This window comes from Tupaia chinensis, unplaced genomic scaffold (assembly GCF_000334495.1).
Source record: "Tupaia chinensis unplaced genomic scaffold, TupChi_1.0 Scaffold145659_1, whole genome shotgun sequence".
In the NCBI taxonomy this organism is placed as follows: domain Eukaryota; kingdom Metazoa; phylum Chordata; class Mammalia; order Scandentia; family Tupaiidae; genus Tupaia; species Tupaia belangeri.
In genome coordinates, this window is record NW_006205516.1 from 1,780,414 (window position 1) to 1,788,468 (window position 8,055).

At 35.9% G+C, this 8,055-nt stretch overlaps 1 protein-coding gene and 1 pseudogene across 1 annotated transcript in view; both read right to left on the reverse strand.

Moving 5' to 3' along the window:
- WDR44 (WD repeat domain 44) overlaps nt 1-8,055 on the reverse strand; it is a 146,875-nt gene that overhangs the window by 36,194 nt on the left and 102,626 nt on the right. The window lies entirely within an intron of this gene.
- LOC102498233 (protein SET-like) lies at nt 524-1,538 on the reverse strand (annotated as a pseudogene).

Sequence of the window (8,055 nt, forward strand, 5' to 3'; positions counted from 1 at the left end):
TAACTCAAATTTTAAAGTTTTTTTTTTTTTTAAAAAAAAGAGAAAGTAGACAGATACATGTTGGTAAATACTAACTGTCCACATTCACATACAGACACAGTGTAATCTCTGAGCCCAATATACAGAGAAAGGAGGAAAAAAAGCTAGAATTCTATGCACTACTACACAGGGGCCTACCACCCTCCAGCTTCCAGCAGAGCGAAGGGAGCAGGTTTTTCTTTTTTCCCACAGAGCGTGGTGGTGCTGATTCTAGTTTTTGTTGAGACATAATGGGATAAAAGTGAATTTGGAAGAGAAAAGGGTAGAGATTCTTTTCCCATTGTGTTCTGCTCAAGTTTTTTCCCCCTAAAATAAGTTGAGAACCATGGTGTAGAGCAAAGAGACCTCAAGATTAGGGTGGCTGAGCACAAGCAGGGAAAAGAAAAAAAAAAAAAAAAAAAAAAAAAAAAAAGACTACAACTTGTTCCCAGGGACTGGAGAAAAAAAAATTTTAAAACAAGGATTGGAATCCATCACTGTTCTGTCAGTCATCTTCTCCATCCTCCTCTCCTTCCTCCCCTTCATAATCATCTTCATGTTCTTCACCTTCACCCTCATCCTCTCCATCGTTATCTTCCAATCCCTCTTCTTCATCATCATCATCTTCTTCTTTCCCCTTTTCATCATCCATATTGGGAACCAAGTAGTACTGTAACAGATTTGGCCAAATGTTATCTTTGATGACCTCCACTAACTCATCTGCTCCTGCATCAGAATGGTCAGTAAACCAAGTAAATAAGCTCTCTGGTTCCCCATGCTGCCTATTCCAAAAACCTGCTGGCTTTTTTTCTGCATTTGACTTGAATGTCTCACGAAATCCTCTCCAGATTTCCATTTGATTTCAGTGGACTTTGAAGATGGATCGCCACTCTCATTCAGATAAAATTCTTTGGAGAGAACTTTATTTTCGAAGTAAGGATTTCAGACAAAATAAAAATCTATTCTATAACCTGATTTAATATCTTCAAATTCTGTCACTTCGATTCTGGTCAAATAATACAGCTCCTCTTCATCCTCCTCTCCAAGCAGTGCTGACACTTGTGGATGGTTGACAAAAAGTTGTTACCCCAAAATTTGGGATTTTGGTGATAAATTCTGACCTCTTCTGAAAATATGGTTGGTGAAGTTTGTTATATTTCTGTTCTACTTTCAAAATCTCCTCACTGGCTTGTTCATTAAGTCTGTATATTTCTTTTTTTACTTCATCGATACATTTAATTGATACCTTCTTGATGCTCTTTCTCTCCCTTGGGTAAGTCCAGAGAGGGTGATGCCTCCTCCAGCATTGAGGCAGGGGGCAATCTTGGTTTCTTCATCAGAGGAGTGAACCAAGACTGTCGAAGTCTGTCACTTGGGGATCACGCTTCCAGGAAGGTACAGACTCAAAGACTCCCTTGCTCACTCGGAAGTAGCTCTGAGAACTCACCAAACAGATTTAACATAAGAAGATTCTCTCCAAGGTACATCATAGCCAAATTTGGTAACAATCATAGACAAAGACCATAAAATTCTAAAATAGGCAAAAAAGAAATGCCAAGTTACTTACCAAAGTTACCCTACTAAACTAACATCAGATCTCTCAACTGAAACAATGCAGACAAGAAAAAAGTAGGAAGACATATTTAAAACTCTGGAAGAAAAGTAATTTCACCCAAGAGTACTATACCCGGAAAGATTATCCTTCAAATGGAAAGGAGAAATAAAATCATTCCTACATAAACAAAAGCTAAAAGAATTCACCAAAATTAGAGAAGCTCTTTAAGAAATACTTAAGGGAATAATACACCAGGAAAACTAAAGGGAGATAAATAGAAGTAAGAGAACACAAAAATATTAGGAAAAAAAGAATTACAATGACAGGAATAAGTCTACAAATATTGATAATAACACTGAATACTAATGGATTAAATTTCCCAACTAAAAGACACAGAATGGTTCAATGGACCAAAACCCCCCAGAAACCCTTCATATATTGATTATGAGAAACACACCTCAGTGACAAAGGTGTACATAGACTAAATACTTTGGGACATAATATTTGTAGTTTCATCAGTTTGTTGAGCTGTTACAAGTACTTTAAACCCGTTTTCAATTGATTAGAAACAACAGCAGTTTTCTGAATGCATGAAGTGAATAATGGTCACTATAATGTATGGAAGCCCATCTTATTACAGAAGTACATAATATATATTTCCCATTACTTAGTTTCTCAGAAGGGCTAAGGATTATCTGAACTGTTAAATTTTGCATACCTCTATGACACTCCTACCCATTTTCTTACTTGACTTAACCAAACTATTAAGCATGACTGTCACAACTATTGGGTCATTGGAAAAGTCATGATGCACTTTTGCATAGAAAAACACAAAGAGCCAGGAGGTGGCATAGTGGTTAAGATGCTGAACTCCTACATGGCCAGTCATGGTTCCAGTTCTGGACCCAGAGGTTTATAACTAATACCATGCGTGTGCGCATTCCCAAAATCCCAAGAGGAGACTAGAGGAGAAGGGATTGCAGTGGGACTGCAGTGGGGTCACCCCCCCGGGGGGTGATTTCTCACTTTCTCTCCATCTCTCTCTGTTTCTCCAGCAAGCATACTTGCCCTACAGCAAAAAAAAAAAATCCTCTTAATATTACAAAAAACAAAACAAACACAAAAACTACAACATAGAAAAATACGTTATGACTTTGTTGATGACCCAATGTTTTCCAGTAAATTATAAATATGATAAAAAAAATCAAGTGAGAGCTTTGAAAGTAACAGTATCTGCATACTAAAAATTCAGATTCAAATATTTTACACACAAGTGGGTTTAAGTACAAATTAATGAATTATGTGATAGACAGTTGTCTCAATAAGTTTCATATTGCATTTATATTTTTATTATTATAACCATTATTCATTGTATAAAACTAAATAACATAAGAGTCTAAAATGTTACAAGTAGCTTTCTCCAGAATTAATCTTTTTTTTTGGAGAGGTTTTTGCTATAGGGCGTGTGCGCTCGCCAGACAGACAGAGAGAGACAGAGAGACAGAAAGTGAGAAATCACCTCCCGGGGGGGTGACCATGCCGCAATCCCTTCTCCTCTTGGGATTTTGGGCACGCATAAACACGCGCCCGGTGTGAGTTTAAGCCACCGGATCTGGGACTCAAACTGCGGTCGACTACATGGGAGTCCAGCGACATAGCCATTACGCTAATTGCTGGTCCCTGTAATTAATCTTAAAAAGGCTAAAATCAAGAACTTCTTAAAGTCCACAAATCACCAAATCACTGATTTTACCATTCTTCACTTTTAAGTATCTTTCCAATTTTGTTTTTGTTTTTTTGAGGACTTAGTTCTTTATGCACAGTATAGTACTGTGATCTTACAAGTACTCACAGTGAGTAAACGTATTCTTTTTCTATCTCTTCCAAATGAGTTATTGCTACGTACAATTTTACCTATCTTTAACTAGACCAATGAGTGATACTCCAGATCTTCTCATATTATAAACGCGTATCTCCTACAATCCTCTACATGGAAATTACAACTTTTCTATTGACTATGGTAATATTATCTTTGTTCTCAAAATTCATCCTCACTGATTTATGAGACTTTTTATTGTCTGATTGTTCATTATTTTGTTTTGTTTAGAACTGTGTTTCACAATAAAGGATATCATTGACAATTTAATATATAGTTCCAAAATAACTAGCAAAGCAAGTGTTGAATGTACACAATATAATGTAATGTTATACACTGGAGGTGGTGAATATGTTTATATCCTTGATTTGTTTATTATACATTGCATACATACTTTTTAAAACCATAATGTATCCTACAAAAAGATATTTGTAAATCAAAAATTACAATAAAAAATTAATTAAAAAAAGAAATTTAGGTTGTTCAAATTTTAGCTATCATGACATTTAGGTGAAAACTTTTTTACTTATTCCTTTAAGCCTATTTTCTTATGATAAATTATTAAAGGAAGCATTACTAAATAAAATGTTATATGTTTTCTTTTTCTCTCTTTAGGTATGTGTATCCAAGGGGACTTCCAAAAATTAGTATAAAAGTAGAATCAAAGTATGGGGAACCAGCAGTTGGTGTAATGGCTATGTCGCTGGACTCCCATGTAGTCAACCGCGGTTTGTGTCCTGGACCCGGTGGCTTAGAACTCACGCCAGGCGCGTGTGCATGCGTGCCCAAGATCCTGACAGGTGAATGGAGGAGAAGGGATTGTGGCGTGACCATCCCCCCTATGGGGTGATTTCTCACTTACTGTCTCTATGTCTCTCTCTGTCTGTCTGGTGAGCGCACGCGCCCTATAGCGAAAACCTCTCCAAAAAATAAAAAAAGGAAAAAAAAAAAAAGTAGAATCAAAGTATGAATTGAAGGTAGCAGAATGGCACAGTGGAAGGGTTCTGGGCTCATAATTCAAAGGTCATTTGTTCATAGTATGAATTTATTATGACGCAAAAAATTTTTTAAATCAATGAAGGTTTTTTTTCTTGGAGAGGTTTTTGCAATAGGGTGTGTGTGCTCACCAGAAAGAGAGAGACAGAGAGACAGAAAGCGAGAAATCACCCCCCAGGGGGGATGGCCACGCTGCAATCCCTTCTCCTCCTTTCTTCTCTCGGGATCTTGGGCACACACGCACACGCGCCTGGCATGAGTTTAAGCCACCGGGTCTGGGACTTGAACTGTGATTGACTACATGGGAGTCCAGCGACATAGCCATTACGCAAACTGCTGGTCACTCTATGCAGTTTAAAAAAAAATAACATGCATTTTCCACAACCTTTCTAAAGACCACTCCTATATACCCAACAGAGATATCTTTATCTATATGTAAGATATGGTATCTACATAAATATAATATATATATATTATATATATATAATATATATAATGCTGTTTATTATAGATATGTTGAATATATACAAAAGAAGGTAGATGAGTATAATGAACCCTATAAAATAACATAATGAACATCACACATTCCTCACCTGTTTTAAGTCATCAGCATTTTACCCGTCTTGTGGTATTTTTGTGGGAACACTTAAAGCAAGATCTAGATACTAATATTTTTTCAGTAACTACTTCTATATGTACCTCCAACTGATAAGCCCTCTTTTAAATATAAGCACCATGTCATTATCACATCTGAAAAAACCCACCATTTGTCTTATCTAGTATCTAATCTATATTCAAGTATTTTGATTATCTAAAGATGACATTTTTAAGTTGGATTGCTATGAAAAATTGTAAGACTTCTGATACTTACCAGCACATACTATATACTAAATACTGTGTTGGTTATCTAGGATATCAAATGTAGAAGATATTGCTTATCCTGTTGCAGTCTACTCTCAGTATAAAAGCCAGAATGATCCTTTTAAAATGTCAGATTATGTTGTTCTCTGTTCAAAAACCCTCCAGTGGCTCCCAAGGCAAAGTCCAGTAGCCAAAGTGTTCTCACTCCTCTCAAACCCCGCCATCCAAAATTTTGTGATATCATTTTCTACTCCTCTCTCCCTCATTCACAGACTCCAGCTACCCATGCCTTGCCACAGTTTACCTATTATTGAACTTTATGGACAAAATCATTTTTATTTCAGATAAACATTTAATAATTTAATAAAAAAAACAAACATTCTCTCTTTTTTATTAAAAGATTTTTGTCTCTCGGCCGGCAAGTGGCATGGTGGTTAAAGGCGCTGGATTCCCACAGGGCTGACCACGGTTCAAGTCTCGGACCTGGTGGCTTGCTTTCTCACTTCCTCTCTCTCTCTGTCTCTCTCTGATCAAACTAGAAAATAATAATGATAATAATAATAAATAAAGTAAAATAAAATAATTTTAAAAAATAAGATTTTTGTCTCAGGGTGCGCGTACTTGCTGGAAAGAGAGACAATGAGAGAAAAAGTGAAAAATCACACCCTTGGGAGGAATGACCACACCACAATCCCTTCTCTGCCTGGGATCTTGGGCATGCACTCACATGTGCCTAACATGATTTTTGAGTCACCAAGTCCAGGGCTCGAATCATGGTTGGCCATGTGGAAGTCCAGCAATGTAATATCTATGCCATATGCTGGCCCCCAAATGTTCTTTTAACTGAATTTTTTTTTACATCTACTATACCATTCAAATGTTTTATCATCTTATTCATATAAGATGATATGAAATCAGTTATCAAGTATAACTGCTTAATAAATGACATTAGCAATAATCCTACATATACATCTCCCCTAAAATAATCCTTTTTTTTTTTTTAACATATGTACACAGCTTTAGCAAATTAAAGCCCAAGAGAAATGTTTGAGATTCACTATCCAGAAGCATAACCAGAGTTGACTGGAATTCATCATTTAGAGATCTCACCAATCAAGGAGTTTGTAACAGAAGCTGCGCTTCCCTCTTCCCTTTTTTTGAACACAAAAAACAACGAGTAAGAACTGAACACTTGATGACAAATCATATCCACACTATTAGTTAAATAGCCTCACAGTTAAACACATCTTAAAGACCAATGGAATCAGTATTTGCATTTTATAAATTTTAGAAGACACCATTAGAAAGCTTATATATCATGAAATAACACAGGGAACTGCAAATTTAAAAATTCAAAATACTTGTATTTTCCGCAGCATTGATCCATTATAAAGAATATGCAAATGCAGTATCTTTAAGAATAACAGAAAACGGAGGTGATGCTACTCAACCACAGTGCTTGGAGTTGGAATAAAAACGTATTGGTGCTTGTAAATGTGAAACTAATGGCACATTTTCTGTTGGAGAAAGTCCAACCGAAAATATGTGCATAAAATATATATAACATAGGATTAAACTGCTCAAAACAATTCAAGTCAGCTTATCTGCATTAGATACTCTAATCATGAACTACATTACAAAAACATCCTTGCAAAGAAAAGAAAAAAGGTATGACATTTTCTGGTTCATTTTTATAGAACACTTCCCCCTACTTTGAAAGTGGTATCTTATAAATCTCAAACTCATTCTTCCCTTGGTTTACAATCCTAATGAAAAGATATGAACATCTGAATTTTTGAAGTGGCCACTGTTTCTTGAACACACCAGAAAGCCTTCCTTATAATAGCAGTTTCATTTGTTGCTCCCTCTTTCTGAAATGTTCTTCTTTTCCATACATCCATATCTGGATTTCTTACCTCCTTCAGATTTTGCACGAAGGACTATCTCTTAATGAAGCTTTGCTTGCCTACCTTATTTACCTCCTGCCATCCTATTTTATCTGCTTTATTTTTTTTCTCCATGAAACATGCTACATTCCAATACCACTTGTAAAAGAATGAAATTAGACTCTTATCTTACATACACCATGCACAAAAATCAACTCAAAATGAACTTAAAGACAAGTAAAAGGCCTGAAGCTATACAATGTCTACAATAAAAGAAAAAGCTCTTCGACATTGAATACTTGGATATAATACTAGAAATACAGTCCACAAAAGCAAAAATAGAAAAGTTGGATTATATCAAACTAAAAACTAAAAAGCTTCTGCACAACAAAGGAAATAGCCAATAAAATGAAAACGCAGCTTACAGAATGGAAGACATTATTAACCACGTATCTGATAATGAGTTGATATCCAAAATATACAATGACCTCTTAGAATCAAACAACAAAAAACAAATAATCCAACTAAAATGTAGGCCAAAAAACTGAAAATATATTTCTCCAAAGAAGACATCAAATAACCAACAGCTTTATGAAAAGGTGCTTAATATAACCAAGCACTTCACACTTATCAGGATGACTGTAATCAAAACAAAAAGCATAAAACAAGGCAGCTGCAGTGGTGCAGCACTAGCACACCACTCTGCAATGCTATATCCATATGGAAAATCAAGGGGTCAGTTCTCAGCTTAACCTGTACCTGTCAGTCATGCATGTGTGTGTGTCTATGATCTTAGCTAGCTTGGGAAGCTTGGAGGAGGATCACAAGTGTGAGACCCCCCCCTTTTTTTTTTTTTGTGGGGT